Source organism: Mesitornis unicolor, unplaced genomic scaffold (assembly GCF_000695765.1).
Source record: "Mesitornis unicolor isolate BGI_N332 unplaced genomic scaffold, ASM69576v1 scaffold3876, whole genome shotgun sequence".
Taxonomy (NCBI): domain Eukaryota; kingdom Metazoa; phylum Chordata; class Aves; order Mesitornithiformes; family Mesitornithidae; genus Mesitornis; species Mesitornis unicolor.
In genome coordinates, this window is record NW_010188779.1 from 129,598 (window position 1) to 140,129 (window position 10,532).

At 38.3% G+C, this 10,532-nt stretch overlaps 1 protein-coding gene across 1 annotated transcript in view; it reads left to right on the forward strand.

The window, feature by feature from the left end:
- Window positions 1-10,532, forward strand: part of SLC10A7 (solute carrier family 10, member 7) — a gene marked incomplete at its 5' end in the record, with an annotated part of 141,933 nt that overhangs the window by 126,447 nt on the left and 4,954 nt on the right. The gene's annotated exons all lie outside the window — the stretch shown is intronic.

Below are 10,532 nucleotides of genomic sequence, written 5' to 3' on the forward strand. Positions count from 1 at the left end.
ATGAAGTCTCAGGGGATTTAGTGGCTGCTATATCCTTGCATGAGTTTTGATACTGGGATTCTTCAGGCCAAAATGAAAATTTTTTTCTCATCTCTTCAGTCTTTGCCCAGCATTTGCTTGGAAGGAGCACCAAGTAATCAGGTGGGCTTTTTCCTCTGCTCTGTGATTCCCTTTCTCTTTGTCCTCTCTCTGTCTCTGGAAATTAAGAACTGAGGGATTTGTGACATGATAGCAGGGAGAGCAGAAGCACCGGAATCCACCGCACTTGGTTAACACTCTTGTGTTAACATCTTTTTTTGTAGTCCAACTTGAGGGAAGGTGGATCATCTTTCCTAGCTCAGCAGTCTTCTAGAACCAGCATTTGGTTCTTACCAAACAACATTGTCAGTCAGGTTATTATTGTGTAATTACCCTGTTGTCTTTGTCAGTAGACCCCAAAGAATGCTTGGGAAATGCCGCTATTTCCAGTATGGCTGCCGCATTGTAATATTAGCAAAACCAAGTTTAGATTGAAGGTTTATGTAATTGGGAATAGTATGAATGTTTCCTGCTTGCATGTACAAAGCCACCTGAGTTGAGATGCCATTTTGCATCTGTATGCTTTTCTGTAATACTAAGGCCACCACTCAAACTGACAGTTTTGAATAGGCTGTAGTCACTGGGATAGTCTGTGCCAGAGCACTTCTTTAGTTTTCTCTTGCTACTCGTATACGTGGCTGCGCATGCATCCCCTGTTTGTCTCCTTCAGACCAGTGCATCCCTAGAGGCTATACTTTCAGGAAGGGAAAGTGCTGACAGAACAATCTGAAAGTAGGAAATGGCATAGTCCAGTGAGTTATAGTGGCTTTTGGACACAGAGTAGCTGATTCTCCCTTGGTTTTTTAATCACAAGGTTCACAATATAGCATGTCTAATCTATTGCAGTTTACTCAATTTTGACCTCTCTGTGATTCCAGAAGGGGAAATACTAGAGTAAATTAGGGAATCTCCTTTTCTTTCTGACCTGAAATGTATGTTTCTTTGATTAGACTTAGAATGTGGCGAGAAATTCTGTACTAGCTCCCAGGGCTTCCTTTTCATCTGTATACTCCGCCAGTAGTAGGTTTTTTATTAATATTTAGAAAGTTTGCCTCCAGCAGTACTAAAATGTGCATCAGAGGACAACAGTTGTTTACTGTGTTTGAACTGAAGAATCTCACCCAGGAGATCTCATTCACTTGAAGTCTACATCTCTCAATCTCGACTTGCAGAAAGAGATCGATGAATAACAATTGTCATTTCAGAGTTGCACCTCTCCAATTATTTATTTGGTTGTGTGTCTTCCCAGATGTACATGTAATTGGATCAGACACTAAAAACCAGATTGCAGGTTTTTAATGGCAGCAAGCTCATACCTCTTTATAATAATAATAAAAAAAATAAACACACATATCCATCTGTAAAATGATAATGACAAAAGAGCCCTCCCTCCCCACCAAAAACAGTTAAAATTAATTTATCTATTTTAAGAAAGTACAATATATTCAGCAGACAGCTGACAGGTTACCCTTGGGAAGATCCACGTTTGGACATGACTCAAGATATTTTTTTACCTCAAGCTGGCAGAGGCTACAAGTGTCACCCATACTAAAGCTGGCGAGTATTGAAGATGATGCTGAGTCTCCCTGAGAGAGTTGCATCTACATTTGCTGCTCTCAGTGCACCTTCTGGCAGCCAGTCTGAGCTGCTGACTCCAGACACTTCTAAAATGGTGGGTGCAAAGATGTGAAAAATCAGCAGCAGCAAAATTCAGAAATCTCACAGTCCTATTACAGCATTGTCTTGGGAATTTGGAAGAGTGATCCTCCTCTAAAAACTGCCATGATCACTGCAAGCACATAAGCCTAGTTCTTAGAGTTTTAGACTAGGAAGTAATAGCCCTCAGTATTTCTGAGCTGTTTTCTCAGAATGCCTTCCCAAACTACTGGAGCATTAAAGCTTTACTGGCCTCCTATGTTCTTTTCTTGGCCACAGAAATCAGATGAAGAAGAATTAAAGGAAAAATTATGCTAGTATTCCTAATATTTTTTCTTTATGAAAAGAAATATTTCCTTGTCTTACCATTTATAATGAATTTGTGTATCATGTTTTCCTTTGCATCAAGGCTTCAGGAGTAAAAAAAAAAAAAAAAAGCTTTGAAAAGATCTAATTAAAAGATAATATGAAACAGTTTGGAGCACAATCCTTTCCTTCTTTTGTTTACAAATAAGAACAACTATAAAACATGCTTATAATGGCTTTTTAAATACTATGTGTAAATAAAACCCACATATTCAAAACTTGAATGCTGAGAAATCCATAAATAGCCTCAGCTATTTATGAAAAGAGCAGTAATGTTCAAGAAAATAATCAAATTAATCAAATCTTAGATTCATGTTTTCAGGACATTTGTCAATCGCTTTGTCCAGAATTCCTTTCATTAGCAGGTCTAACATGTTAAACTTTCAGAAAACGTTGGCTGCTTACGGAGAAGGGAAGCAAGTGTTTAAATTCTGTTCATTTAAACTTTATAGCTTAGATATTACTAGTGAATTACAAGTGCCTTGAGTATGTTATGTGTGTGAAGAGTGAACTGATATCCAAGCAATAAAAAAAAAGCACTGAAGTGCGAGGATCAGCTTACAACATTGCTATGCCCGCATTGTAGTGCCAAACTAAGGATAAGTCACACTTAAAGTATGACTTACAGTGGTTCAATTAATTCTTGATTTCCCTGTTAGCTTATTACTGCTACCATGTTGTCAGACAGGTGGAGGTGTCTTGGAGCCCAAGGCACTAGTCTTCAGTTATTGGTTTTAAATGTTTCATTGTTAGCAGCTGGTAAGATTGCCTATGTTATTCATTAAACATCACTTCCAATCTGAATGCATCCGTGGAAAAACCAAAAATAGACAAACTCTACTTTTTTTCTCTTCCTCTTAGCTTTTACATTTTTCTTTACTTAAAACTTTGATAGTATCAAGATGGGCTGCTTCCTAGTAACTGTACTTGCATTGCACTTAAGTTACTGATATCTGTGATGAGTATGGTGAGCCAGTTACGCAAAGAACAAGAATTAGTAAAAGCATTCAAAGCTTTTCTTCTTTTTTTTAATTTTTATTAGAGTTATGATGAAGGAGAGAACTTATTCCTCATTCATTTTTCTTCCTCCTTCTCCTTCTTTACTTAAATATTAGACCAATGCAGTCTCTTACAACATAGTGTGGGTCTCAGTGAAATTCCTGCATCCTAGCATAACTATATGGCCAAATGATTCGACCTCATCAATCTGATTCAGTACAGAGCCTTCCCAACAATTCTAGTCCTCCAAATGAGGTAAGTCATTCAATGTAATGCGAGGGCTTGATGAATATTCTGGTAAATCATTGTTCTTTTCCAAGGAGAGGGATGAAGCTGAAAATGTTTGAAGATTAGGGTCCATGCAGACCTCCAAATGTAACTAGGATAGCCCTCCATTTTGCAGTTTTCCCCTGAGTCTTTAATGTCTTGCCAGTCCCTTATGAAACCTCCTTCTCAGTTGTTTGTTTTTACTGCTTTCTGAGCTTTCCATTACACCTATCACTGACCTGAAATATTAAAACATACTGAAAAACATGTCTTTTTTTCCCTGAAAATATTTTAAGCACAGGTCTTCACGTGGCATACTTACTTGTGGGCAAAAAGGCAAGGGGAATGTGGTCTGAACTGCCGCAAACATTGCAGATCCTTCTCAATCAGAGACTGAGTGTTGTATCACCTGGAGGTAGTTGTGGTTGTGCTGATGAATGATGTCCTTATTCTAGCAAAGGTCAGACTGATATGGTAATGCTAGGTTTTGTCACGAAGGTGTGATTGAACTAAAAGTCACAATCTATTGTACCATTGCATTTGTCTAGCTGCTATGGATGGAATCTTACCTTGATACTGTTATTTCCTTCTGGACAAGAGAGTAGCAAAGGTTTATTATTATATCTCTCAACCTTGATCCCTTTGTAGAGTACAAAATGACTGCAAGGTCTAGGATCTCCTGGTTAGGGCTAAGACCAGAGGAAATCTCAGAGTTACAGCTGGAATGGGGCTGGAAAAGGACAACCAAATTCTCCTCTGAGGAATTTTTCACCTGAGGAGGAGCTTGGCAGCCTGTTTTAGGCTCAGCTTCAAGAAAGCTATTCTCCCTCCAGTTTAATGTGATTTCATCTTACATTGGAAGGTGCTTTCTTCAGCTGAAATGAGAATAGTCAGTAGCATGCAAATATTTTTATTATTAATCATGGTCAGTTACAATTCAGCTGTTCCCATACATGACAGAAACTGGTCCTGAGCATTTATCTTGAGTTCAATGCGTACTCTAGAGATGGTATGGATATAGGAAAAAAAAAATCCTTAACCAGTTAATTTGTCAAAAACAGGGAAACCCTTAAGAAAGTTTGCAAACGAGATTACCAGCATCTTGCCATTCTGGTAGCTGTTTGCATGAACAACCTTTTTCTAATCCTCTAAACTGGATTTTGCCCAGATCTCACCATCCTTCCCTACCATGCAGCCTCTGAGCCACATGAGATGCTATTCTGAAACTTGGCAGTAAAATTTAAGGTGCTCATTTGACTCTCCTGTTGCAGGGATACGCTCAGGAGCAGCTTTGGCAGCTTAGGAGCAGTTTAATGCAATATAAGCCCCTCTTTACAGGCTTTTTCGCAGTTGAAAAAAAGAAATAGCTATTTGGCCTACTAATGTTCCCTTCACATCAACCCCTGATGGCTCCCTCAGAAAGAGAGTAGCATGGAGAGTGTCAGGGAAGCTGCTGTCATACACTTGATTTGTTTTGTGTATTGCACTTGAAGATTATGATGATTGAGAGTTCTGAAATGTATAGATGAGTAGAAGGGAAAACTGAAAATCTAGAGGCTAAGGTTTTTCTTAAAGTACTGCCACTGCCTCTTTGGGATGGTTGTTTGGCATTCTGATTCCTGAGTACCTGGTGGTTCCATCGCCCCAGTGATGACCTCTTTGTTTTGCATCAAACTGCTCTTCCTACAAAGAAATGCTGCAGAATTTTGTGATTTGGAATGTGTTTCAGTAATGTAACCAATAAAGTTTTAGGATAAATGGTTTGTTATGAAGACATTTAACAGGGGAAACCTTATACAGTAAAGTATCTAGCAATAATTCTGCTTTGGGTGTGAGAGATAATGGCCTATGTTTTGCTGGTAATAAAAATGTTCTGTTAAGTTCTCTGAAGCCATTGCAATGTGATAGAAAACAGCAAATGATGAAACAGTGCTTTGAGGGGAGCTTACACATTCAGTGAGCATAAAATAAACATATTAAAATAGAAAAAACCCCTGATTTCCAGTACTTATTGTTTTATCACTTCCATCATGGGTATAGGATAAAAGAAAACTCTCACTTGCTTGTTAGAAGAAGAAAGCTCCTACTTGAAGTTCTTACTTGGCAGATGTCAGTTGAAAGCTCTGCTACGGAATATGCTACAATGTCAAACTCTGTTGGGTAATTTTAGACAAATGTGTCATGTGTGACATGGAAATATGGCATGCTGTACATTAGTGATTTCCCAAGTGTTTGGATCAGGTAGTAATGTGCTGAGAAAGTGCTCTTTATCTCTCCACACTGTGTACTTGTATAGCAGTGGGGAAAGGCTTTTGGTAGAAATTACTTTAGTCAGAAAAAGAATCCATTTACAATATGTGCCTTCTAACATCTTTCAGACAATGCATTGTATTAAAGAGGCATTTTTTGATTAATGTTTTATAAACATTTTTCAGCATGACAGCTTAAAGTCCCTGTAAAATTGTAAATGCGTGCATAGTGCTCACTTCCATAAAGTCAAATGCCATCTCATAAAGTCTGGTTGGATCCTGTCAGTGACAGTGACACAGAATCAGTACCTTGGAGCATTAAAATTAATTTGCTTCATTTATATTACTGCAGTGATAGCTAGATGAAAAGAGTCCTATATTTAACTTCTCTTAAAAATACTTCCCAATCTTTTAGGATTTTTTATTATTATTATTTTACAGTTAACTAAATGTAGTGAAGTGCAGCATAATATTTTCATGCACCTTTTATGAAGGTGACTATGAAATTTGAAAGTAGCAAAGGGGAAAGGAAAGGATGTGGGGGGTTATACTGGGTGCAAAACTGGATAAAGGATAAATAGCTTTCAGTTATGCAGGCTACTAGAGAAACAGTGGCCTTTGACCAGGACTGATAAACTACAGCCTTGGAGCCAAACAGGAATACCCTGGAGCAATGAAGAGCAAACAGGGCTTTTCTATACCAGGCTTCAAGAGCAGTCCTCTCATCTTCCTTGCCGTTATTGGAGGTAATGGATAAACAGCTTTTCTCTTGCTAGCTTTTCCTCAGGTTTGTGAAGTTTGTATGTGAAATGGTCTCTGTGAGGACACGAAAAATGAAATATACTCTGTATCACAGGCTTAACTCAGTTTTCTTAGTTACAGTGGGACTGTGATGTTGATGCCCACCACGCTTAGTGATTTTAGTGGAAGTACCCAGAATTTACACTGGTGCAAGTGAGCAGAATCAAAAGTCTTGGAAAGAAAACCAAGCAGGCTAGAAGCATGGGAGTGGAGAAGAGGAGGAAAAGGAGGAAGGGAGAAAATACAAACAGAAAAAGAGCCTCTGAATACCAAATCCAAAGAGCAAGGAGGAAGATGAGACACCAGTGAGCACTAATAGGAGAATCATAGCCAAACAAAGGAGAAGAAGGGGAAATAAGGGTAAAAAGCTGGGAATAGCAATGATCTTGTTTGTAAGGGGTATCTGGGGGATGATCTCAGTGCTTCCTCCCTTCTGCTACGCCTCTCTGTAGTCCTGGTCAGGTGAGGTGCTGTTGTCTCACCCAGCTGGGTACCACATTTCCTCTTACTTTGGACGAGGATGGGATGCAACCCTGACGTATGCCTGTCACAGGTTTTAGTCAGCTCTAATTGAGGAGTTGGACACATGTTCATGCAATAAGACTGTTTAAAAGGTTTTTGCAACTCAATAGCTTGTTACACCCCTTCTTTGAGCCAAGCTGGCATAAAACCACAGATGAGCACTTTGTCATTCAGTTCTCGTGATACGTAGTGAGTGAGGGGCTTTGGCAGAGGATTTGAATCAAGCTGCTGGAAGCCTGTAACTTCAAAAAACCACAGCAACATGAATGGGTGTTTGTGGCATGAGCCTTCAGACCATGACAGCAGTCTTAAAACATAACAAAGAGATTGTATATAAACTGGTAATGCCAGTGTTCCTCCTCCAGTGTCAATCAGGATGAAGACCCATAGAAGTCAGTCCAATTACCCTGAAATGCAGATAAGCATGATTAATGGCCCTGTGAAAACAAAACAAAAAATCCTTACAGGTATTATTCTTTTTATGTGTGAATGCAGCATTAATGGTCCAGATGTCAAATAAATACCCTAGTAATATTGTGAGGTGGGGGGAGGGAGGAGCTGCTGTGTACTTTGAGGAAACTTAAAACGGAGGAGTTGGCCTGTGTTTTAATATATGTGATTTCATCCTGTGCAAAATTTTATTTATCTTAGACTTAGTATAGCTATCATACTCCATTAGCACTGGAAGCAATATGCTATAAAAGATGAGGAAAAGAGGAGTGGACAGCCCAAAATAAAGATAACCATATACATTTTGCTTAGCATCTTCATTCCTTGCTATCTATCTGAAAGATTTAAACTCATCTCCACACTTTATTAGTTTTGTTATAGCAGCACCTGTTCACGTCACTACTATTTCAGTCAGCATTTCTGTTACAGCTTCTCTTAATGCTAGTTCATAATCTCATCTTGAAAATGCATTGTGGACTAAGATTCAGCGTACAGCACCAGCGCAGGCATTATAATGTCACTTTGCTTCTTTTCACTGGGATTTAATTTTCATTTTGCTTGGGTGTTTTCTTCAAGTGTTTTATATATGCATATCTATCTATCTGTCCATCTGTATTTCAGTTCTCTATGTTTTTAAGAGAGAGAAGAGTAACTATTAAAGTATGTTTTTCTTAATTAGGAATTTGCATGAGTTTTATGTATTTGGAAAATATTAGCAGTCACAGAATCATAGAATGTGTTGCAAAGGACCTTTAAAGATCATCTAGTCCAAACCCCATGCAGTAAGCAGGAACATCTTTAACTAGATGATCAGTCATACTGATGCTTACAGTTACTATGTATTGCTACAAAAATGTTTAGACAACATTTAAGAAAATAAATAAAATCCATGGTGTTTTGTTTAGCTTTGTGGTAATACTACTGACACAAGCATCTGTGACTGTGGATCTCTGTCATGAAATATTTTCTAAGAGTTGTGTATGGGCAAAGTTGGAGTTACAAAAATCAGAAAGTGGATAAAGAGGCAACAGGACTTTTTCTTTCCACTGAACTAATGCTTACCTGCAAAAATTATTATTATTTCCTCTTTTCACCACTTAGTTTGTCCTGGTAAATAACAGGAACTTTAATTGCACATTAGTGGCTTACAAGATCCTATTGTTGTGACTTGTATTTAAACAAGCTGTGAATTAAGAACCTCTTTCCACCCAGTGATCTAATTATATTGTCATGCTAATGATAGTATTTTGTATTTATATTTGACAACTTTAATTTTCCTTTCCTAGTTTACTCAAATAGCTTTCCTCTAGAGAATTTACCTTTTAGACTGGAATTTCTCATCTTTTTTTTTTCAGTTCAGAAAATGTGCAGTAATTGAAAGCATGTTTCAGTCACTCTGGATCCATTCCATTCATGTCTCTGCCATTAGTTTTCTGTGTGATCTTAGGCAAGTCATTTTAGTCAGTGGTCTCTGATTCTCTGTAGGAGTCCTGTTCAGCTTACTGAAGTGTTTTTGAATCTATGGATAAAATTGCACTACCGAAACACCAGGTATTGTCTTATATAGCATGTTCATAGCTGGGGACTCCAGTATATTTTTCTGTGGTTATAGAACAGAAAAGGACCCACAAGAGTCAAGTTTAGACTTGGAAACAGGCAATAAACCATTATCTGTTTATAAAAACAACATGATGGGCATTTGAAGTAAATTACACTCCTCAATATAAAGCAAATGCCCATTTAATTTCTATCCAAATGCTATCTATTCCTGAGCTCCAGAAATTAGTGTTAATAATAAGCAGTCCTATTGTGTGACAGGTTTTGAAAGTAATTATTTAATATTTAATAATAATTAAGCACTCAAGCCTTTATTTTATTTAATTGTTTCCTGAAAATATCCACATAAGTAAAGGCAGCTAGTATGGGGATGAGATTGATAGTGGTGTAATGTGATGAAGCTAATAAAAATAATTACAAGAAATTGTGCTGTGGAAACATCATGAAGATTTCAGCAAGCCTAGACATGTTAGCAATAGTGGGGTACTGGTGGAGCAGTAAATATTCAACAAATAAGCTGTTTCCTTACATAGGGAGGAGGCAGCTTTTATTAAAGGAAACTTGAAAGGGTGTTGAGAACAGGAATTTATCCAAGACATAGAGAAAAGTTTATGTAAACGTGGCAACTTTGATCTGAAACATGTATTAATGGGGGAATGGAGGGTTTGTGCCATGAAGCTCAGCTTGTTGCCGTTGCTAAGAAAGGAGAGGAGCTCTGTGAAAACTGTGTGTAGTCTGCTTCGCTGCAAGGTTGATCCTGGTGGAAGATTCCTGGAATGACACTTAAGATGAGGGGAAAAATAAGGTATGTTCTCAGGGGCTCCTGAGGAATTGTAGCTACTCTTGTGTGTGACTATCCAAATGTCTGGTCAAGCAAGACAGATGGTTGCAGTTTTGTCCACACCTGTGCTTTGTGGAGCATGGTAGCAAAGTTCCAAGATTTAAACAGATTATTTTGAACAATAACGTGTTCAAAGTAAACACAGTAAGTTTCATTACTGCAAAACTAAACCAAATTTGATCTTGCATATCATGGCATACAAGTGAGAAGATTATGCATGGAGATATCTAATAGAATTAGTACTGTTGAGTGCAAATTCAAGCTCTTAGGAGAAATGGTCTGTCTCTTAACACTCACTTCTTCCAACATTTAGCAACTTCTGTACTTGAGCTGCTCCCTAACTCTGTATAGGCATGACCGCTCCGTACTGCTCACTCAGTTCACCGAACCTTCTCTTTCTCATGCTGCGTCTCTTCTGAAACATACAGGTAAAGCAGAGAGTTTTGTTTTCTAACACATGAGCAGAGAACTTGATTCTCTACCTTGACTGCATATATCAGTCAAAGCAGGGAAGGCTGTCATTTGGAGACTCGCCAATGGGTAGGGAGTCTGCCAGGAAAATGCAACCCTCTCCAGTGGTGAACGGACTGAAGGTTACAAGCAGAAGTCAGGCAGATTGGATGGAGGACGATCATGACAGCCCAAAAGAGAGCACAGTGAGAGGAAGGAGTAAATAAGCACTACAGGACTATGTTCAGCAACCAAACATTCATGCTATAGCAGAATGTCTTTTATATCAAGTCTTC